General features: G+C 39.2%; 1 protein-coding gene and 1 long non-coding RNA gene across 34 annotated transcripts in view; one reads left to right on the top strand and one right to left on the bottom strand.

Annotated features, from left to right (window-relative positions):
* Positions 1–14,907, top strand: part of LOC105483053 (uncharacterized) — a 28,564-nt gene extending 13,657 nt beyond the window's left edge. For both annotated transcript variants that reach the window (XR_011620125.1, XR_988002.3), the window contains 2 exons: positions 8,256–8,379; positions 14,784–14,907. This is a non-coding gene — a long non-coding RNA (uncharacterized lncRNA). The remainder of the gene's footprint in view (positions 1–8,255; positions 8,380–14,783) is intronic.
* Positions 1–24,622, bottom strand: part of LOC105483059 (fragile histidine triad diadenosine triphosphatase) — a 1,492,666-nt gene that overhangs the window by 463,919 nt on the left and 1,004,125 nt on the right. The gene's annotated exons all lie outside the window — the stretch shown is intronic.

Below are 24,622 nucleotides of genomic sequence, written 5' to 3' on the forward strand. Positions count from 1 at the left end.
GAAAGAAAAGCAAGAGAGGGATCTCTCTCTCTCTCTCTCTCTCTCAAAGTACCTAGTACTTTATGATAGCTTCATTGGTTTCTTGTGTTGATTATTCAAGATTCCTTGGCTGACGATGACAAGAACACAAATCAAACTAGCCTCAACTAGAAAGAGAATTGGCTTATATAACTAGGTATTCCAATGATAGAGAGAACATCAGACAAATCTGGATCAAGGCACATACCCTTTCTTGCTCTCTCTCCCCCCATCTCCTTCTCTTTCCATCTCCCAATTTTGTTTGTCTCTGATCAGCTTTTGGCCTCATATTCTTCTTCCATGAGCAGGCTCTGAAACCCAAAACCCACAGCTTTTTTGTATCAAGTCTTCTCTCTACATAGATCAGATTTCACCAAAGGAATCTTACTGACAGCCACGTAGGAGATGCTTCAGCTTCCTGGAACAATCACTGGGGCATATTCCTGTGACTCAGACATTGGACAGACCCAAGTCAAGCTCCCACAGGCCACTACACTGGCCATTCCCAGCACAACCACACAGGATGGGGAAAGAGTTTTTTCCAATGAATCCCAAAAACAGATTTTTCCCACTATCCTTCCAATAAGACTATTTTTCCTTCAAGGGCATGGCCATCTCAAATACTTTTGGCCTTTTCCATACTTTACCATAACATCTCCTAAATATATGCTTCATAATTAAACAAATGGAAACCAGAATTTTTATTGTGAACATCATCAATAAATTATTTTCAGATTGCGAACACATTCCTTCAATATTTCATTAGCTGATTGTGATCACCTAATCAGCACATGAAATCTATTCAGAGTATCAGGAACATAAGAGAGACAAGGACATGTCAATTTGAAAATGCCATCCTTAGAAAGCATGTCTATCTACATCTCCAATCTCTAAGTCATAAATGGATAGCATTTAATGTACTACTAAAGATTTTTATACCTGAAAAATGGGATGGTCCAGGTAGCCTAAGGATCCTGCAACTGTGATGTGTGGAACACAGGTGTTGCACAGAATAATCTCATGTAATAAGAAGTACAGAGAATGGTCATGACTAGTGCAATGGGGAGAGCTAAGTAGATATGATTCCAGGCCCTACCCTCACTACAAGCAGAAGGTCCAAGCTTTCATCCTCTTTTTTATTTGAGAGTTTCACATTAGGTTTTTCTGGAAGAGCAATTGTACTGCCAAACCAAAAAACATACAAACAGCCAAAAAATTGTATTAGTCTAATCACCTCATTATACTACAGATGAAACAGTTTCTAAATACAGATTCTAAACTTGCTGTCATTCAAATTTCAATACAGCTATCCTTTTACTTCATCAGGCTGCCTTTCTTAATTTGATTTTACAAAGGAAAGCTTTTTTTTAAAAAACTAAAACTAAAAAAGCATATGCTTGAGTTCTTAGACTACACATAAATATTTAGTCTGTGCTTATCAGAATTTTAGAATTCTGAAAAGCCTCCCTGAACTCTCAAAACTTCTAAAAGCCATACCATGCTGGTGAGGCTGCAGAGCAAAGGGAACACTTACATACTGCTGGTAGAAATGTAAATTAGTTCAGTCACTGTGGAAAGCAGTGTGGAAATTTCTCAAAGATCTTAATAACAGAACTACCATTCGAACCAGCAATCCCACTACTGGGTATATAACCAAAGGAAAATACATCTTTCTACAAAGAAAGACATGTACATTCCTATGTTCATCGCAGTACTATTCACAACAGCAAAGACATGGAATCAACCAAGATGCCCATCAACAGTGAACTGGATAAAGAAAACATGGTACATATACACCATAGAATACTATGCAGCTTTAAAAAGAATGCAATTATGTCCTTTGCAGCAACATGGATGAAGCTGGAGGCCATTATCCTAAGCAAACTAACACAGGAACAGGAAACCAAATACAACACATTCTCATTCTCACTTATAAGTGGGAGCTAAATATTGAATACATATAGACACAAAGATGGGAACAAGAGACAGTGGGGACTGATTGAGGAGGGAGATGAGGAGGGGGACATGGATTCAAAGCCTGCCAATCATGTACTATACTCACTACCTGGGTGACAGAATCATTCATCCACCAAGCTTCAGCAACACTCAATTTACCCATGTAACAAACCTGCATGCACACCCCCGGAATCTAAAATAAAAGAAGATAAAAGTAATTTATTCAATTAAAAAAAAAATGGGCCAGATGCGGTGGCTCATAGCTGTAATCCCAGCACTTTGGGAGGCCAAGCTGGGTGGATCATGAGGTCAGGAGTTCGAGACCAGCTGGCCAATATGGTGAAACTGAAAATACAAAAATGAGCTGGGCATGGTGGTGCACACCTGTAATCCCAGCTACTGGGGAGGCTGAGGCAGGAGAATCGCTTGAACCTGGGAGGCAGAGTTTGCAGTGAGCCAAGATCATGCCACTGCACTCCAGTCTGGGCGACAGAGCAATACTCCATCTCAAAAAAATAAAATGAAATAAAAAAATAAAATGTCACACAAGCATCAAATGTGGATAGAAGAAGAAATATCTACCTACGCCTCTGCTGAAATGTCAATGAATCTATCTAATAAATGCCTGCAATAGGCTACTTAACTAAAATGAATAGCTTTAGCAATCACCTTGGTTGACAACATTCAGAATCAGGAGCAAATAATAGTTAATGCTTATTCTACAGAATTTCTCTTCCCTTCCGTACACAAAACATATACAGAGTCTAGGCTTGGTAACACAAAATTTCCAATAATCTATGAGAGAACACTTAAAGACTTTACACTTAAGAAGAGTAATTTTTGAATTAATTTTGAATCTATTTTCCAAAACTAAATGACTTTTTAAAGGCCTAATCAATTACCATTATAAATAAAGACATACACTGCAAGTATTTGGCACATGTAATTATAGTAAAATGAACACACCTCACATCAAGCACATCTTTGTAGGTCAAGATGGCAATAAGAAAATATTTTTCACTCTGGTCCACAGTGATCAAAGGGAGATCAACACTGAAACTGTATTTCAGAATGCCACCAAAAGCTTTGACCAGGAAAGAAAAGCAGTGCTGGCCAGTTGCCCACAAGATTGCATACTACATTAGATTTTAATACTTTTCAAAAACAAAGAGAATTTATATAGAAACTATGACAGTTTGAAGAAGTTCATTGGGATAATCTTAGAAGACTGATCTAAAGACAGTCTAGGAAAGCTGCATGCAATTCTAGGAGTCAGATCTGTTTGTTTCCGAAATAAGCGTCAAATACTAACACAGATAAGAACTAAAACTAAAATACCAATTCAGTGAAAAAGCTAAAACCCAGAAGACGTTTTATTTCATTACCTGTCTAAAGTTCTTTTTAACTGTGATAGGTCATGTTCTGTTTCTTCACTGGGGTAAGGTAGAATATTTGAGTGTCCCAAATATACTGAAATTATAGACAAAAAGAAGATTCACTGTACTGTCTACCTAATACTGAGCCGAAATACATTGACTGCTTAGAGTACGTTTACAATCTGCTAATCCTATAGCTGGCACTTAAACAAGGCTGGTTGGATAGATAATCCAGACAAATGCAGGGTTCCATAACAGAGCAGTTTCAAATGTCTTAGGCTATCACCTAAGCCACAAACAAAATTGATTTTTCCAGACATGTTCCAGTGTCTGCTTACCCTTTCCTGCGACCAACTGTCATCTCACTCCCCTGATAAAACTCTTGACATGTTTTGCAGTATCCTCTACTCCTTTCCCATTCCAAACAGCTGTCTTCCCTTCCTGGCAGAAACTCCCTGACATCTGGATACTCAGGATGGCTACTGTTATGATGGACAGATTCCATTTTATCCAACTACCCAGCTCCGAGAATATAAAAATGAGCAAAAGGAGGAGGAGTGTAATAGTTTCACCAGCTACACAAATACTAGTTCAAGTAATGACTGTATTAAAGCATTAGCATGTTGAATAAATTTCTTTTAAAAGTCCAATTTTGTGACTTCTGTAAAATGATACAGAATGTTAAAATGCAATGATTCTGAAAGAATACACAATTACAGGCTTCCTAAATTTCTACCCAGGTAATGACAACACATCCAATCCCATAGCTCAAACATAGGATTTCTGCTTCATGGCCTAATTTGATGTTTTGTTTACTAGATTTAAGAACAAGAACATGTGTGTTAGATGAAGACAGATGAGTCGAAGAAAAGACAAAACATGAGTCACTTTCCTTGAGCTCACTGCCCATATCCCATCAATCACCAGTTCCACTTTGTGCTGCTTCCTAAATATGTATCATCTCTTACATATTCTGCTACACTGCTTTCTTAAACTGTTTTCCTATATCCATTCTTCCCTCTACTTCAGTCTATTCTCCATAAGCAGCCAGAGTGATTTTTTTTCGAAGTGCAAATTGGGTCATATCACCCCACTATCCCCTTTCTAAATCCAATCAATGGTCCCCCTTCCTTGTAGAATAAAAGCTACACTAGTCCACATGGACTTTAAAGCTTTGCATAACTCTTGTCCCAGCTTCTCTCTGGCTTCATCAGGAGCCTGTCTCCCTCTCACTCAACATATTCAAACCACAGTGGCCTTCCCTCCATTATCCAGATGCATCAAATTTCTCCCATCCCTAAGGTCTGCTTTAGTGCTTTTCTCTTTGCCTGGCTCCCTCCTGCCCATGGTTCAGATCTCAATTTATATGTCACTTCCTCAAGGAATTACTCTGCAATCAACAGCAATGTGTTAGGTATCCTTTTATATCTCTCATGGGATCATGGAATTTTTCTTAGTAGCACTTTTAACAACTGTATTTAATTAACATATTAAATCAGACATTAAAGAGATTTGCAAAACTATAAAGCAATGCCATTCTCAATTTTTGGTTTTGAATAACAGTTAATTTTTGTTTAAAAATATTATCTTAATGTGCAAAATGTTAATTATTGTTTTAAATAGAGTATTTTTTTTAAAAGTTTAATTTCTAATATGGCAAATATCAATAGATTTAACAACATAAGCAAAACTTCTTTCGGTCATCAATAATTTTTAGGAGTATAAAAGGATTCTGAGATCAAAAATTTTAAGAACCACTGAATAAGAAATTAAACTATGGCTTGTGAAATTATGAGATACTGCATTTTAAATCCTTTAGGAATACTTAAAATTGTACTTAACTACACTTTATGTAGAAAACAAAGCTTTCATGTAATGTTGCTACCTTAGAAAGAAAAGGCTTAATTCTTATATACTGCTAAGAGAATTACAACAGGATTGTTCAGCTAGGTCATAAGCAATGTGTCAATTATAGAAGAGTTGATAAGAAAGTTCAACTTCCTATGACAAACATAGTTTACAGCTTTAAATGAATAATTTTTTCTTTGAAAGCATTCTAACAAATGTTATCTTTAATAACAAACACATATGGCCTTTAAACTTTCAAGGCAAAGGTTCTTGAAAATCATAATTAAAACAAACCTTTTGATCTTACAGAAAAGTTCTTAACAGAAGAGTAATAAACAATTTTGCAATGACAAGATGGTGAATATGTACTCATTACTAACTACTGTCATGATGACTGTGATATCAACAAACCCATATATGGTACTTTTCTGAGAGCTTTACAACTTATAACAAAATAAATCCTTCCTAAATTTAACTTATTAAATGTAAACTTATTTTTTAACTTATTAATCAGCCTTAGTTACTATTATTATTAGCCCAAGGATATGTAACTTACCCCACGTCTGACAGCTAAATAACTGACATAAGTGAGGTTTGAATCCAGGGTCTGAGTTCTTAACTCTATACTGCCTGCCTACATACATACATACATACATATGTATAAATTAACCTTTCTTATTCTGCTTCTAAACAAAGGTAAGGGCTACCCAATCAATGCTTTGTGTTCTCCCAATACTCTTTCCTAGAGCTTCTTCAAAGGCTCCCATGAAGCACTGGTGAAACTGGAAATCACTGAATTTTACTACCATTTTAACCAAAGCTGAATCAAATAATTTAGAACTTAATATTGTTTATTTACCTAGGGTCTATCTACCCACATTACTCTTATTTTGTTCACAAATTATCTAATTTCCTATTACATTTGGCTTTGCTTATTTTGGGTTTTCATTGTTCTTGAAGATTTTTCTGGCAAATTCTGGGTTTCTGCCCCTCGTAATTCTTCTGTGGACATTCAATATGAAATACTAATGTTCCTAGGCCACTGGACTCTTGGGAAGCTAATGCTGTGAAATCTTTGCTTTGTAATAACCCTATACTTTGTTCAATATCTATTTCATCTGTGCAACAAATATGATAAATAATAAAAGTTGGGAGTCTCCAGTAATTGAAAGGAAATTCTACCCAAGGTCAATGTATTTATCTTAAACAAAAGGTAGTTTGTATTCTCAAAATGAATTGAGTTACTGGGTCTGAATCCTCCTGATTAAAATGTAAACTTATTATTGAGTAAGGAACTTTGAACATAGTCAAAATTTTAGAGAAACATCAGTTTAAAATATATAATTAAACAGAAGGCTGTAAGTTCACCTGACAGAATATGTTTACTTTTGCTGAAATATTAATGATGTCAGTGATACCTCCCTGTCCCTTCATTAATGTTGGGAAAATAAACTATATGTTTCTCCTCACAGCTTTGTTCTCCTCACTCCATTTCTTCTTGTCTTCACTCAGAAGCTAATGAAATAAAAGCTTTAGGGCTTCTTACGCTAACACCCCTTCTAAGATCTTATATCTAAATGTGTGGTTACAATTGTGTAGGCTTTATCCTAAAGAGGATAAAAATTGCATAAGATTCAGATGCTATGCAACATGGATCTGCCTTACCAGAGTTGTAAATATTTCAGTCAACTTGCAATTACTGCTCATATTTTTGTTTCTCTGTACTTGCAGCCAAGGAAAATCCTTTGGAATGGCTCATAGACATCAGTCCCCTGGATACAAAAGCTTATTTTGGCAAGAAATTGGCAAATAATTAAAAGTCAGGATAGATGGTAAACATGAATTTTAGATCTAAATTTCTATCAATAGATAATTAGATGAAAAACAATAATAAGGTAGATCCATATCAGAGACAAAGTGGAGGCCTCTAGTCCTAAATTAGTCTCAATAATTTAGAAATGTAACTTTAAAATGTTTGGTTTGGGGAAGATTTTATGTAAAAATTCAGGTGTCAAAAATTAGACCTGATAAAACTGGGTATAAGTGCTCTGGCCTGAATATATTTCCTACCTATCTCCCTTCACTCATTTCCAAGGCCTGCCTGTCCCCACCTAAGTTAAATTTAGGCAAGCCCAAAAGTTTATTATTAAAGCTTATTAGTCTTCAAATTATAGAAATAATGCCCAAGAGATACTAATTATTAAAAAATAAATAAACTGACATAATAGCATTCATAGTATGTTTTAACTTTTATTTTAAATGATTTATATAATAAACTCTAAGATGAATTCATATTATTTATTATGGTATGCAGTATTTTTCAATATTCAGCAGAAAAAAGTAAGCACAAATTTTATTTTAAATAACATTTCCTATCACCTTTAAACATAACTTCAGTAGCAGACATTATGTTGACGGTTTGGCTAAAGAAGGACAAGAAAATAGAACCTGCTCAAATTCATGCATGGTGGCAACAAAAATTCAGGGATCATGGCACCAAATATCTTGTTTTCCAGGATGGAGCACAGGCTGAGGAAGCACAGATTATACATTTAGAGCCTACATTCATTTCTTCACAGCAGTATTAGAAAAGCCACAGTCGATGCCATTTCCATCTAGCTGCATCCAAGCCTTTCTCGGTACAGAGAAATATCTAATTACCCAATACCACTGGAGCAACTTGTGGGGATTGTTTTAATATATATTCACAGCATGTGTCATTATGGCTCCTGGCGGCTATTAAAAGGGTGGGCTAGCAACATGAATTAACAATAACACATTTGGTATATTATGGCTTTATAATGCCTAAAGCATTTAGCTAGTCTCCTTATTATTCTTAATGTGCCTTACAGCTCAGAAGAATCATGTAAGTGTGTATTCGGCTGGTCCCAAATGCTAAATGGAAAGCAAAATATCTCCTAAAAGTAGTTCTGAGTAACTGCTATGTCTAGTTTTCTTCCTTTTTCATCAACTAACATGGCATATGTTATAACCAACAGATTGTTCTGTTTTCAGAACCTTTTTTCTGTTTTTTTTTTTTTTTTTTTTTTTTTTTAGATGAGCAGAACAACTCTTAACAGTAGACAACTTCACCAGGAGAACAGCAGTTAAGTACAACAGGAAGGCCAGTGTCTCCCCAGTACCACCTGCCTAAGCTACTACAAGGGTCCCCCTAACAGAGGTACCTGCCTCTATTCACTCTCCTACAGCCCATGCTCCAGTCAGCAACTACAGTCATCTGTGAAAACTATCAGATCATATCACATTAGTCTTCAGCTTAAAGTGCTCCAGTGGCTTTGATATGTGCTTAGAATAAAATGCAAACTTCTCGTCATTGCCCACAAGGCTCCTTCATGCAGTGGCTGCCTACTTATCTCTGCAACTTCTCTTTGTACCATTCTCATTACTAAACCTGAAACATGTCAGCTCATAGTCATTCCACACTTTTGACATTTCATGGACCCTCAGCCTGGAGTACCTTTTCATAGATCTTTTAATGACTGGCTTCTTCTCCATCTTCAGAATTCTGTCTAAAAGTCACCTCCTCAGAGACTACCCTATCTATAGCATCCAATTTTTCCCAATTCTCTATTGCTGTCCTATTTAAGTTTTTTTTTAATTAGGCCTAGTATAATGAAATTAGTTGCTTTTTCTTAGCATGATTTCTTGACTATCCCTATATAAATATGGGTATGCACACACATGCATACGCACACAGAAATTCGCATTCCATTAGGTGCATGGCCTGATCTATCTTTCCTATTATCACCTCCCCAGTACCTGGAACAGATACTGGTAGGCAGTGAGTGCTCAAAAAATTATCTGGCATGGACAAACGAACCTTCTAGTTAAGTATTTCCATCCAGGAGACAATCAAGGGAGCTCAACTTGGGAATATATTCAACTCAACTGTTTGAAATTACATCTAACAACACAGGAAATCATTCTCTCTTATTTATTTATTTATTCATTCATTCATTTATTCATTCATTCATTCTGGGCCAGTATTCAAGTCCTAGTCCCTCTTAATAGGGCAGAAAAAGTATAAGCTCTCGAGAAGAAATTGTATTCTTCTACCCTCCCTCGCATGTTCTTCAACTTCAGTCACTCACCCACCCTCTGGTATGGTTTCTGCCATTTCTGTGTATAACAGGTACCAACTTTCACACAATGCTCTTTTCACCTTTTTACAGTAGCCTCACACTAAGTATTAGGTTGGTGCAAAAGTAATTGTGGTTCTTGCCATCAAAAGTAACGGCAAAGGCCAGACGCGGTGGCTCACGCCTGTAATCTCAGCACTTTGGGAGGTCGAGGCGGGCAGATCACGATGTCAGGAGTTTGAGACCAGCCTGGCCAACATGGTGAAACCCTGTCTCTACTAAAAATACAAAAATGAGCTGGGTGTGGTGGCACACGCCTATAATCCCAGCTACTCAGGAGGCTGAGGCAGGAGAATTACTTGAACCCGTGAGGCAGAGGTTGCAGTGAGCCAAGATCACGCCACTGCACTCCGGCCTGGATGACAGAGCGAGACTCCATCTCAAAACAAAAACAAAAGGTAATGGCAAAAACTACAATTACTTTTGCACCAGCCTAACTGTAATAACTTTAAGATAAAGAGTTTGCTAGGATAGTTTTTCCCGAATTATATTATAATTGCTCCTTGGCTATTAAAACACATACCCATAGGTATTCATTTGCACATATTTTTCCATCTAATAGTCTCTTCGAACATTTGGGAAAACTGGATTAGAGATGAAGGGAGACTTTCTTCCAGGGATAGAAGCTCCCCTCAAGCAGCAGGACATTGCAGAGTCCCTAGAGGGCTCCTAGTTTTTACTAGGCACTCAATGGTGTCACGCTCTGTGCTTTATTTATTACAATACCCCTTTGAGGAGGTATCCATATAATGTGTTTTGCAGGGGAGGACCCAGGTACAGGGAGTTTCAGTCAATAGGTCAAGGTCACATAGCTAGCAAAAGGCAGAAGTCATATTCAAATTCAGGTCCGTCTGGGCACCAGATCCATTCTTGGAACCACTGAATCATACATCATCTTTGCAATGCATAAGTGATCCGTGCTTTGTTTTACAATACACTTCTTTCCTAAGGTAGTAATGCAAGAGCTTTTATTTACTTCTTTTAGCTACTAATCTAAAAACTGCACACACACAGCTTCCCTTCAATATTCCCAAGTAACAAGCTTATTGAAAAACCCTACTGAAAACAAGCGGAGTCTTCTTTTCATTACTCAGTGATGTTTAAGTGTCGCTAGTCTAATCATTGTCTTTTATACCATTAGACTTATATTTTCATAATTATAGGCTGCCATGGGCTTCTTCCAAAGACCCCTGCCAAGTCTTCATTCCTACATGCAGTTGCTAATTGCTTTCTTAGCACCACTGGTTATTCTCTGAACCTTTGGATTTCACTACCTACAATAGGCCCCTGGGTTTTTCTCCCCTTCAGTAGCCCTTAGCACAATGGTCACAGCACTCCGTGGCTGACTTGGTTCTGCCCCACAAGTCTCATCACCTCATTCTCAGAGTGGGGTCAAGTCAGTTCTGTGCCTGTGCTGCCTCCCGTTCTCTCTCAATGCTTGGTTGTGATGCTTGATCCTAAGGTTAAAGCAACTAAACTGTAGTGGCTTTGAAACAAACTTGTATGTTTCCTCCTCCCCTCCATATAGTGTGAACTATATCTAATTTAAACATTTACAATAACAGCAAACTCTTATTGAGTTCCTATTAGTCTCCACCACACCAAAGCCTCTCAACAAATTTATTTCGTAAAAAACAAACAAAAATGAGCAAACCTCCCTGTGGAGGAGTACTGATTTTATTTCCTTTCCCTATCTTCCAGAAGAGAACACTGAGGTTCACAGAGAACCTATTCTTCCTGGTTCCAGAGTCCCTACTCTAAAGAGCCACTACCCACTATCCTTCCTGTGAAAACTGTCCCAACCTGATCCTGATGCAAAACGATGGCAAATAACAGGCAGTAGATAGATTTTTAGAGTAAAAGAGAAAGAGAAGATAATTAATTTAAGTTGTGAAAAAAATTCAAGAAGGGAGATGCTTCCTTTCAAGACCTATAATCTGTTCCTGTATGTCTTTCACTTGTTCGTCGGGGAATCTCTGAAATGCTCCCTTCACAAAGTTTCTCCTTATGCTCATATCCCTCCTAAGCCATCCATGAGGGTTCCCATGAAGGCCCAGTTCACTGGAGCTGCCCGACATACTGATTATCACTCTCTAAAGCACCCTCTTTTGGACAACAAATTATATGGCCACCCAAACCATAATCTCTATGAGGGCAGGGCTGTACCTTATTCTCGTTTTTATCTCTCACCAGGATTTTCAGATTATTTTTATTTTATTTTATTTTATTTTATTTCATTTCATTTCATTTCACTTCATTTCATTTTATTTGAGACAGGGTCTCGCTCTGTCACCCAAGCTGGAATGCAGTGGTGTGATCTTGGCTGAAACCTGTGGCTCCCAGGTTCAAGCAATTCTCTTGCCTCAGCCTTTCTAGTAGCTGGGGTTACAGGCACACACCACCATACCTGGCTTATTTTTGCATTTTTAGTAGAGACGGGGTTTCACCATGTTGGCCAGGCTGGTCTCGAACTCCTGACCTTAAGAGATCTATTCGCCTAGGCCTCCCAAAGTGCTGGGATTACAGGAATGAGCCACTGCGCCCAGCGAGGATTTTCCGATTTTAAATCAGTACTGGAATAATGCTTGCTAAGTATTCTTCCTCCCAGGCTAGGCAGAATTTCGCCATTGCTAAATCCTTCATAGCATTTTGTGTTGGTGTCTCTTACAGAAACTACCACATGCCAACCTTAATAGTTCACAGACCATATATGCCATGCCTTCGTGGCAGGCCTGAGTCTCCAATAATCTCTGTATCCCTAGATACCTGGTTAGATACTTTTTGTTGTTGTTGTTGTTGTTGTTGTTGTTGTTGAGACAGAGTCTCGCTTTGTCGCCCAGACTGGAGTGCAGTGGCCGGATCTCAGCTCACTGCAAGCTCCGCCTCCCGGGTTCACGCCATTCTCCTGCCTCAGCCTCCCGAGTAGCTGGGACTACAGACGCCCGCCACCTCGCCCAGCTAGGTTTTTGTATTTTTTAGTAGAGACGGGGTTTCACCGTGTTAGCCAGATGGTCTCGATCTCCTGACCTTGTGATCCGCCCGTCTCGGCCTCCCAAAGTGCTGGGATTACAGGCTTGAGCCACCGCGCCCGGCCACCTGGTTAGATACTTTATCCGGTGATGTGGGTAACTATATGCTGACCAACTGAACTCAATATTCTTTTGATGTCCTCATTTTGCATGCAAACTCTTACTGTCCTTCTGCCAATGGAAGAGAAAATTTGAGAGTTGTGAGATCAGTGATACAACAAGTGCTGGAGGAAAGAAGACAATCTGTCTGCACCTGGAGAACAGGAGAAAGTTTAGAAACAGGGTTAAAGGACTAGGAGGTGTTCTCTAGGTATAAATGTCTGGGTGTTAGGGATGGGAGAGAGTTGAGAGAACCTCCCAGGAAGAGGGAAAATACAGGGCACATACAAGAGAGTCTGCACACAGAATGGTGTGAGTAGGTTGGGTGGCTCCTGATGGCTGAAGTTTAAAATCAGAAGGGAGATTTGAGTAGACGTTTACTTCTCAACAGGCAGTTCTGTTAAATACCAGAGCAACAGTAAATAAGCATTTAATGCAAAACTTGCCCTCTTAAAACAGTGACTTTGGGATCATCCAAACTGCATTGTAACTGAAGATAACAGACGAACAGGGGAGCAAATCGAAGACCTCAGGACAGCTTATTCGAGGCTGAGACAGAATACAGCATTCTCTCTCTCCATTTTTGCACTTCCCTCAACAGATCTACAGAACTGCAGACGACCAAGTCCTGACCAGGAATGTGATCATACTGAAGGGAAAACAGTCATTTCAACATTTCTGTGGGTCCCTGTGCTGAAGGGATGCAGGGAGGCTGGGTGCTCTGTTTACAAAACATAATACCAATCATGGGACAAAGCTATTTAGCAGAGCAGCAATGGGACAGCCCCATAGGGAGAGAAAGGGTGAGGAGATGTTAACAAATGGTCTCAGGGGAATGCATTTGAGGAAGAAGGACCAGAGGACTTGTACAACAGAGCTGTCTTCTGTTCAACTAAAAAGCATTGTTGGCTGGGCATGGTGGCTCATACCTGTAATCCCAGCACTTTGGGAGGCCGAGATGGGCGGACCACCTGAGGTCAGGAGTTCGAGACCAGCCTGACCAACAGGGAGAAATCCTGTCTCTACTAAAAATACAAAATTAGCTGGGCATAGTGGTGCATGCCTGTCATCCCAGCTACTCAGGAGGCTGAGGCAGGAGAATCGCTTGAACCCAGGATGTGGAGGTTGCGGTGAGCCGAGATTGCACCATTGCACTTCAGCCTGGGCAACAAGAGTGAAACTCCATCTCAAAAAAAAAAAAAAATCAAAAACCAAAAACCAAAAACACTGCCTGCACTATACTAACAAATTCTGTAATCCCTCTCCTTTACCCTAAGCCTTTACTTTGTCTGCTGCACACAATGATTGCAGGATTAAAGCACTTTGGGAAAATGAAAAACTGGGAAAGCATCCAGGCTGAAAGGAAGTATGGAGGGAAAACAACAGTTGGTTGTCTCTCGAGACAAGATACAGAGAAAGGAGGGAGATTCAGGAAGGGGACTTATGGGGGCATGTGCATGTGTTTAGGGATAAGAATGAGAAGCAAATAATCATACAGCCCTTTGGCCTTGAGAACTGCTGGTTTTGGAGCATGCATCTATCTGTGGACACTGATATCCCATCTTGTCTCTATTGTCACGCCATTTCTCTATGTGAATGTGAGCCGTTATCTTCTCCTCTGGCTAGAAAATCTATCTACCTAACGTAGTAAATGAATCAATTTTAATTTAAAGAAAAATCAAAAGTCATTTCCATGCACTGACATAAGAAAGCACTTAATCTCAATAAACTAGCAGTTAGGATGATGGGAAAATCTACAAGGGCTCAGAGGTATGTAGCAAATCAAAATTCTCCCCATTTGTATAATGGAATAAAGCCAAAGTAAGCTTTCTTCCTGGCCTAAACCACATAACCTAACACATATTAGAAAGATGGGCTGGGGCAATGAGCTGTGACCACTGCTGATTCAAAGGAGTCCCTAACCTCTCCCCACCAGTTTCACAGAACTGCACCGGCTCTGGAAAATGACATTTACCAAGATTCTTAATAAAATGAACATCTTTGCCTGTTTCATACATTATTAGATTTTTTGGCATGCATTTCAGAACTCTAATACCTTAACTCTGTCTACGAGTGAGGTGGGAGTCCCCAAAGGACCACCATCCCACCCCTGAAAATATTTTCATTACCCAAGTCAGAGGAAGTGAGGAAATGAAAGTTTCCTGACTCTTGCCAGCTAAATAGCTTGATTCAAGTGTGTTATGTTTTCATTATTTACATTTCTCTTGGAATGTGAGGGCTGTCTTCAAATTTTGTGACACCTGTTTTTTTGTTTTGTTTTGTTTTGTTTTTTTCAGGTACTTCTGTTCAGTGATTTCCTGGAAGAAGGAAGAACATGGCTGAAATGAACAATCAACGAACACTGATTTAATCTATACCACACTTACCTCCAATGAGGTAAACCATGGATCACTGTTGAAAAATATTCTTATAAGGCCATTGGATAAAAACAAGTATTAGATATAAATCAGTGCTCTGATTTGGGAAGAGCCATTTATGGTCTCTAAGCTTATGTCATCTCGTCTACAGAATGAAAGTGACTGATTCCTCACATGGCTTCCAACTCCAAGAATTTCTGGAATGCTGTACTGACACTCATACAGAGCTGTTTGGGGGTTAATGATTGTTCTTCATTTCTGCTTCCTTTTCTTGATAGATTTTATCAAAAAGTGAGCCATTTTAAAAAGCAGTTATTGGACATTTTTTAAGAACTGCAGGAGAGGTGGAGATAGTTGCAAGAGCGAGACCCGTTAGGTTTCCTTTTTCTTTTACTACCATTTAACTTTTTCCTCCAAGCCTCTTGCCTTACAATAAACAAAAAAACAGATGACCATGTCACTCCAGACTGTCCTTCGTAATGGCAACAGCAACAATAATATAAGCTTTTAATTTTTGAACTCCCACTGTACGGCAGACCTTTATCTCATTACTAGAAGGAGGATAAAGGCATGAAACCACTGGCCCTGATGTGCTGTATTGATCCCAGTTATGTAAAATGTCCAGAATAAACAAATCCGTAGAGACAGCAAAGAAGATGAGTGGTTGCCAGGAACATTAAGCACAGGAGAATGGGGGTGACTTCTTAACCAGCACAGGGCTTTCTTTTGGGAAGATGAAAATGTTCTGGAGCTATTAATATACAGGAGTAGTTATGGTTGTATGACCTTGGGAATACACTTAAAAAGCCACTGAATTGCATACTTTCAAATGGTGATTTTTTTTTGGTATGTGAATTATATCTACTAAAAAGATAAAATTAAAAAAAATAAAACACACACCCATGGCTCTGGATGGAGATTGCCCAGGTTCAAATCCTAGTCCTACCACTTCTCAGCTTTTCTAAATCGAAGTTTCTACATGCATAAAATGAGAGAAATAACAAACACCTCACAGGGAAATTAGAGGACTGAATAATGCTATGACTTTTAGGTACAAAGGCCAATTTATAGCATGTTTAAAAATATTCTGGCCAGGCGCGGTGGCTCACACCTGTAATCCCAGCACTTTGGGAGGCTGAGGCTGGCGGATAACAAGGTCAGGAGATGGAGACCACGGTGAAACCCCGTCTCTACTAAAAATACAAAAAATTAGCCGGGCGAGGTGGCGGGCGCCTGTAGTCCCAGCTACTCAGGAGGCTGAGGCAGGAGAATGGCGTGAACCCGGGAGGCAGAGCTTGCAGTGAGCCGAGATTGCACCACTGCACTACAGTCTGGGTGACAGAGCGAGACTCCATCTTATAAAAAAAAAAAAAATCTTACAACCTGTTTTTTGACTTGAGAAAAGCCACTCCTGGTCTCTAAGCTTAAGTCATTGTGTCTGCAGAATGAAGGAGACTGGTTCCCTACATAAGCACCCCATAAATTTTCCTGTTATTATTATTTAATCTCCACAATAGTTCTATAAAATACATAGAACATTACTGATTTTAGAGATGAAGAAACACCTGTAAAGGGCAAGGAAGTTGCTGAAGTTGCAGAGCCACTAAGTGGCAGAGGTGAGATTTGAGAAATGTCAGAATGGAGCCTCACACTCTTGAGTGACACATCATTCCCTCCTGACCCACATATTAATAACCTAGCATATGCACGAGCTGCTTACTGACTTCTTACTATGTTATAGAAACTCAGGGACACTGCCCTCAAGAAAGCCATTACCTGGCCAGTTGTAGTGGCTCATGCCTGTAATCCCAGTACTTTGGGAGGCTAAGGTGTGGGCAGATTACTTGAGGCCAGGAGTTTGAGACCAGCCTGGGCAGCATGGTGAAACCCTGCCTCTACTAAAAATACAAAAATTAGCCAGGTGTAGTGGTGAGCATCTGTAATCCCAGCTGCTTGGGAGGCTGAGGCAGGAGAATCACTTGAACCAGGGAGGCGGAGGTTGCAGTGAGGCAAGCTTGCGCCACTGCACTCCAGCTTGAGCAACAAAGTGAGTGAGACACCATCTCAAAAAAAAAAAAAAAAAAAAAGAAAGAAAGAAAGAAAGAAAAGAAAAGAAAAAAGCAAAGCAAAGCAAGCCATTACCCAAGATGGGAGAAGAACAACAGTGCCCAGGGATTAAGGAAATTAAGAAACAGGTGAACACAGTAAAAGTATAAAAGTAGATATTTTTATCATGTGATTCAGAACCTTCTGTCTTTAGAAGGTGACTTGCCTATCAGGGAAAACCCAGAGTAACTGGGCTGAGAAAAAAACAATATGTAGATGAACTTTGGAGAGTTTCTAAGAAAATAATTAAGAGGCTGAACGCTGTGGCTCACACTTACTTATAATCCCAGCACTGTGGGAGGCCAAGGTGAGAGGATCGTGGCCAGGCATTGAAGACTGGCTTGGGTGACATAGCAAGACCCTATCTCCAAAAGGACTTTTTTAAAGTTAGCCGGACATGGTGACGCATGCCTATAATCCCAGCTTCTCAAGAGGCTGTGGCAGGACAGCTTGAGCCCAAGACTTTGAGGCTGCAGTGAGCTATGATTGTGCCACTGCACTCCAGCCTGGCCAACAGCACAAGACCCTATCTCTAAAAAAGAAAACAAGAATTAAGCGTAATCAGCCACTCACCTCTATGCCAAATACCATATTTTACTTAAGATTTCAAATCTCATTGTTCTATACTGTGGCCACTAGCCACATGTAGCTAAATTTAAATATATTAAAATTAAATAATATGAAAATTTTGGTTCCGCAGTTCATACCACCACATTTTTTGCTCGCAAGAGCCACATGTGGCCACTGGCTGCTATATTGGACAGCCCAGATAATAGAGCATGTCCTTCACTGCAGAAAGTTTTATGGGATCCACTAATCTAAATATAAAATCACATCATTCACAGTCAAATAATAAGAGAAAATGCAATACTTTATTTCATATCCTAAAAATAGATTTGGTATCCAAGTGAATACCTGGAACTACTATAAATGCTCACGGAAGTTGTAAGATGACATTATAATTTCTTATTTACACTTTAAAAATAACATTATCTGATCATATTGCTCTGGTGTAAAGACTTTCCAGAAAATAAATCACTTTCCTAGACTACCTTATTTTTAAAAATCGCAGATAGCATAGACAAACAGATAATGAACACGTAAGCTCACTTCATCTCAGTTTTGAAATGGATACAATTCATGGGTCTTGAAAAGAAAAGTTCAGGACATCGGGGAAAACTCAGTTGCTCTGGTCTCTGAGTTAGTAGCCTTATGAGTAGAATGCCTTTTTGTCCAAAGAATTCTCAAAATGTTATTATTTTTGTTTATTTGTGTTTTTTGAGATTGAGTCTCACTCTGTCTGCTCAGGATGGAGTGCAGTGGCATGATCTTGGCTGACTATGACCTCCCCATCCTGGGTTCAAGCAATTCTCCTGCCTCAGCCTCCTAAGTAGCTGGGATTACAGCCACAAACCACCACGCCTGACTAATTTTTGGATTTTTAGTAGAGACGAGGTTTTGCCATGTTGGCCAGGCTGGTCTCGAACTTTTGGCCTCAAGTGATCTGCCCTCCTTGACCTCCCAAAGTGCTGGGATTGCAGGCATGAGCCACCACTCCTGGCCTCAAAATATTTCAATAACCATTCTAATTTGAGCAGACATGGTAGTGGCAACAACTCGGAAATAAAATAATCTTATGAGGTTTGGTCAAATATGCCAATAAACTTCCTCTCCCATCTTGCCTCTGAGCCATGCTCATATTTGTGAAATGGGAGGAAAAATTTTTCTCCTTCTTTGCAGATATATTACTCTCCTTCTTTGCAGATATATATGTGTGTATATATGTGTGTATGTGTGTACACATACACACATACACACACAGAAGCACACATACATCCAACAGAAGTTGATATCTATCATCCAGTACTTAAGTTTTTAAGTATAACTGACACACATATACATATAAATTCAATCAATTACTTTACAATCTGAACACTTTCATGTAACCAATGCCCAGATCCAGAAATACAGTATCATCAACACCTCAGAGCCTACCTGCCACAGCCTTCCAGGTACCTCCTCCTCAAGGGTAACTAACATCCTGACTTCTAGCACCATTGGTGAACTTTGACAGTTTCCACACTTTATGTATGTGGCACTCTTTTTTGTCTAGCTTCTATCACTGAACAAGACACCATCTAGTTTTGACAGATCCTCCTTGTTACCACAAGGCAGCCATTTAATGCTTTCCTGCTTTATAGAGTAACTAATCCTTACTGAGCACATATTATGTGTCAAGTGCTTTACATGCCTTAACTCCTTTAATTCCCCCAAACAAGCCTATCAGCAAAGTATTATTATTATCCCTGTGAAATAGATGAGGACATTGACGTGTAAAATTGGTGAGGCTATAGTTCCCACTTATTCAATTACATACTAATCTAGGTGTTCCTGTGAAAGGATTTTGCAGATGTAATTCAAGTCTCTAATCATTTGACTTTAAATTAGGGAGATTATCCTGAGTGGACCTGATTTAATCAATTGAAGGCCTTAAACATAGGGCTGAGGCTTCCAGGAGACAGGGAGCAGAAAATAAGGAGGAAAGGGGGCACTTTTTCTGGAGCAGATAACCATGAGCAACAATCATCCATTAACTTATACATGCCAATAATAGATGTCACACCAACTCAAAGACAAGTGTCTTCAGTTCATTCTTATATAGGAACTTGGGGTAAATATGTTATGCGCCATGTTATTTTTCAAGCCAGCCCTGATGTCATTTGTTCATGCACGCTGTCCCTGTAAGAACACTCTCATTTTTCAAGTCCTGCATCAGATTTCAAGCTGGGAAAAATAACGTCACTCTATCCATGGTAGGGTGATGGAGGTGTTTTTGGACAGCCAGACTTTTCAGATTTACTCATCTTTCAAAGCAGACTCAGTGAAAGGCTTCTCTTGAGCAGATCTAAACAGATCTCAAGTAAACCTAGGAGATTTTTTAAGAACGGAAGCAATTTCTTCCATTATCATATCCCCCTTAACATATATCATTGAGCAGGACTGAAGGGAAGTCTTGGTACATATGGATGCATATTATCATTTGTCTTCTCTTTTCCTATTTAAGGCTGATTTTAAGGATTTTCCATTTTCGGAGATGAAATTAAATGGAATTCTTAGTTTTCTCTTCCAACCCTCAAGAGTTCCTCCTCAAGTCTTCTCCCTCTCAATTATTAGTGTGCCATATTCGCTGGGTTTCCTGGGCCAAACTCAGTAGTGATCAGCAAGTCAGTTCTGCCTCCAGGCATATCCCAAAGCTAACATCTTATCTCCATCTCCATCATAAGCACCCTTGTTCTGACCACACTCTTTGCTAAACACAAGAGGCCTGAGTGATCTCCCAGCTTCCACTCCTGCCCCTCTAAAGCCATGTCATATACAACAGAGAGCTCCTTTCAAAGCTGCAAATTTAATAATATCACTCTCTGCATACAATTCCAAATGAGACTAGATATGTGATGATACTAAGGAATCACTGTAAACTTTTACTAGTGATAATGATACTACGGCTATGGTTTTAAAAAGAGTTCTGATGTTCTAGAGATCTGTGGTGACAAATGACACGATGTCTCCTTCAAATAACACTGTGCGGTGGTGGTGACCGGGGAGGGGCGCAGTTGGAGAGAAGGGATAGGTAAAATAAGATAAACCATGAGCTGATAATCATTGAAACTCGGCAATAGGTACATCAGGAGTCACTATACTTTTCTATTTTTGTATCTATATAAAATTTTTATAATAAAAAACTGTTAAATCCCCAATGACTCCTGATTGAACTTAGAGGGTAAAATCTTAAGAACCTGTATGGCTCAAAAGGTACTTTATGATCTGACTGATGCCTGGAAATCCTTGATTTTATCCAGTACCCAGCTTTGTCCACTAACTGCCAAACAGCTGTAACAGCCAACCCGTGCCTTCACCATGCTGAGCCCTTTGCTGCCATAGAGCCTTCAGACAGGTTCTTTTCAGCCTTAGAGGGTTCCTCCCCAAGATGTGCCATATGTGCCCAGTGTTGGCTCCTTCTCCTTCAGGTGTCCACTCCAACACACTCCTCAGAGAGGGCCTCCTCCACCATGCTACCTAAGGCATCTTCCCTCCCCGCTCTCCTCCTGCCCACCCCTCTGCACTCTTCCCACTCTACCTCCTACTTTCTTTCATTGTTCTTTCTTCATAATCCTTATTAATTTTTGAAATCGTCTTTTTTCTTAAGCCTTTTTGAAACATAAGCTATGGTTTGGCTGTGTTCCCACTCAAATCTCATCTTGAATTCTAGCTCCCATGATTCCCATGTGTCATGGGAGGGACCCGGTGGCAGGTAATTGAATCACGGGGGCAGGTCTTTCCCATGCTGTTCTCGTGATAGTAAATCTCACAAGATCTGATGGTTTTATGAAGGGGAGTCCCCCTGTACATGCCCCTCTTGCCTGCCGCCATGTAAGATGTGCCTTTGCACCTTTATCTTCCACCATGAGTGTGGTGTCTCCCCAACCATGTGGAACTGTGAATCCATTAAACCTCCTTCCTTTATAAATTACCACGTCTCAGGTACATCTTTATTAGCAGCATGAGAACAGACTAACACACAAGTCATTTATTGTCAGTATCCTCCCCATACGAGAATACATGCTCTGAGATCACTGGGACCTTGTCTGTCCAGTTCACTTGCATGCTTCCTGTGCCTACGATAGTGCCTAGCATAGAAGTAGGATTCCAATGATGACACATTAAACAAATCCTTTGAATCAGACCAGACAATTAAAGCTGTGTACATAGTACATGAACAACAAAATAATAATAATGCCTTGGAAAGTGAAATTATCCTTACATGTATATATCTGTAGTATTAATGAATAATTAATACTAATGGACTTCACTTGAATTAAACATATGTCAACATAATGAATAACTACTTACACATATTAACACAATTAATGAATAATTAATACCTGTGAGTTTTCTCTGAATTACATTCAATATATCCATATACATTATGTGCATATACACACACAGTCTTTATTTCATTATTCTGATACCAAATATATTAGATAATTGTTGGCTTATATGTAACGAATATGACAGTTTATGATTGCTATATCTTGAGCAGGAGATTTTGCTAAATGTATTGTTGCCAGAGCTTAGATTTTAAAATTCATTTCTAAGAGTCTCAGCTGGTGTTAAACCATGTCAGCATAATAAGCAAGTTTTGATTTCCTTTCAGATGTTCCTGGCTGCTGAAAGAATTGATTTTGAAGGTTTTCCCATTGACCTATAAGTCTGTGAAGAAGAGATAGCTCTTCTTAATCTCAAAGATCCAAACTGAGCTTACATTCCCCGGCCTTTGTTCGGATGTCACCTTCAGAGCTTGCTTCATTATGTATCTCAGGAGAAACACAAAAGTATTAGTGATAGGACATTGACTGGTAGGCTTTAATCCTTCTCTGAGATGTTGTTTAATACTGATGGTTTAGTATCACATTCGAGGATAACTGTAGTTAGTATACCTACTTTCCCAAGTACAAATTTACCCTGGGGCTATGTAGAGGACCCAAGAGTGTCAGGAGCAGTTTTGAACTAGGTGTAACTTCTCAGTGTTACATGGAATAAGAGAGAGATTCAAAAATCACATCCAAACTCAAACATCATTTCGAAGGTCCTTTCCCATCTTCCTCTCTCCAAAAACAACTAAAACATGGGATATTACATCTTTCAACAATGGCCAAAACCCTTCTCTGTTAAGGAGATTCTATGCATTTTTAAATATCTCTGCTTTTTTTTTTTTTTTTTTTTTTTTTTTTGTGAGACAGAGTCTCACTCTGTCACCCAGGCTGGAGTGCAATGGCTTGGTCTTGGCTCACTGCAATCTCCGCCTCCCAGGTTCAAATGATTCTCCTGCCTCAACCTCCCGAGTAGCTGGGACTACAGGCACCTGACACTAAGCCCAGCTAATTTTTGTATTTTTTTAGTAGAGATGGGGTTTCACCATGGTGGTCAGTCTGGTCTCGAACTCCTGACCTCGTGATCTGCCTGCCTCAGCCCCCAAAGTGCTGGGATTACAGGCGTGAGCCACCGTGCCCGGCCATATCTATGCTTTTCCTTCCCAGACGTTTGAGAAACTCAAGAAGGAAACATTGTATACAGTCTCATACTTAACCTGACTGTGAACATACATAGCAACACCATTATCAGTCTACTGTTACATGATCTAAATGGTAAGTGGGGCCCAGTGTGATGCCAATTTTATAAAGGGAAGCCTGAAAAATATCACAACAGAAAGAGAGTTGTCATGCTTGCTTTGATTAAACAGGGTGTAGTATGTTTCATAAACAGGTTGGTTCTCACAGGAAGGTTCAATAAATAGAAGCAAAAAGCAAAAACTCACAACGGAGATCCTCCCACTGTTTGAATTTAAAAAATAAAGGTCACTTTATCACTAGAGCTTTCAGTTGGCTCCCGTGTTCATAGGGTATTGTTAGACGAGAGCTCCTTTTGCTAAAAAAACCCCAGGACTTCTTGTATTTTGCCTCTGGCTATCTGGGTCTGCTTATAATTCCCCAGACGTAATCTTCTGCTGCACGTAGTTCTCATACCTCAAGACCCATGAGTCTGCTGTCTGCCCAAATGCATCTTCTCTATCTTTCAAGATCCAAGTTGAATGCAACTTCTTTCAGAAAGCCTTCCATTTCCATGAATAGTACCTCATTTTCAAATCAATTCCATCATTTTAAGTGGTTTGACCTTGCTGGGTCCATGCTTTAATTCCTGTGATTGTAACAATAAATAGTAATTTACTTTCTATGTGTACAGTACATACTGGATGAGGCCCTTAAGGACAAAGATAGCATCTCATTTGGGTCTGTGTTCCCAGAGCCTTGCTCCTCAGAAAATGTTGAATGAAATAATCAAATAAATAAAGGAATGATGAAGCAAGCCAACAGTACCCTTCAACTCCCAGTTTGCTTCCAATCCCCACTACTACCCTTCCATTCTATCCCCAGTAGAATTTTTCTTAAACAGTCTTAAACACTGTTAAAATTTCAAGGTAATCATCGCTGAAGACTGAAGTGCTGTGGCACAATGGGTTTTTCTACTGAACAATTTATCTGTAAGCAGTAGTTCATATTCACCTATTTTTTAGAGACCAGTTGCCTTTCTTTGTGAATGTATGTGTTCATGTATCCATCTATTAGATGCTACTGTCTTGTTTTGCAAGGCAATTGTTTTATTTCCTTTTTTAGTTATACAGTAATATGTGAAAATATTCTCACTGTAAAAAAATCAAACCATATAGAAAAGTATAAAAACTCACTCATTACTCCTTTTAATCCACTTTCCTCCCCAAAAGCAATCTTTATTATCAGTTTCAGATCTTTTTCTATGCATTTAGCTACATATGCACACATACAAGCTTTGTGTTTGGGTAGGAGTCTCATGCATACGTAGAATCATAAGGTTTTATAAACTTCTCCCTTCAATTAACCATGTATCTCAGAGATAGATAGTCCCAGATAAGGAACATACCTCATACTTTTGAAGTACTAGGATTCCATACTTTGGATATACCAAAATTTATTAATCATTCCCATGTTGACTAAAATATATTGATATTCCATTTTCACTCTTACAAATCCTTGAATATACTTCTTTATGAAAAAGCA

This window comes from Macaca nemestrina, chromosome 2 (assembly GCF_043159975.1).
Source record: "Macaca nemestrina isolate mMacNem1 chromosome 2, mMacNem.hap1, whole genome shotgun sequence".
Taxonomy (NCBI): domain Eukaryota; kingdom Metazoa; phylum Chordata; class Mammalia; order Primates; family Cercopithecidae; genus Macaca; species Macaca nemestrina.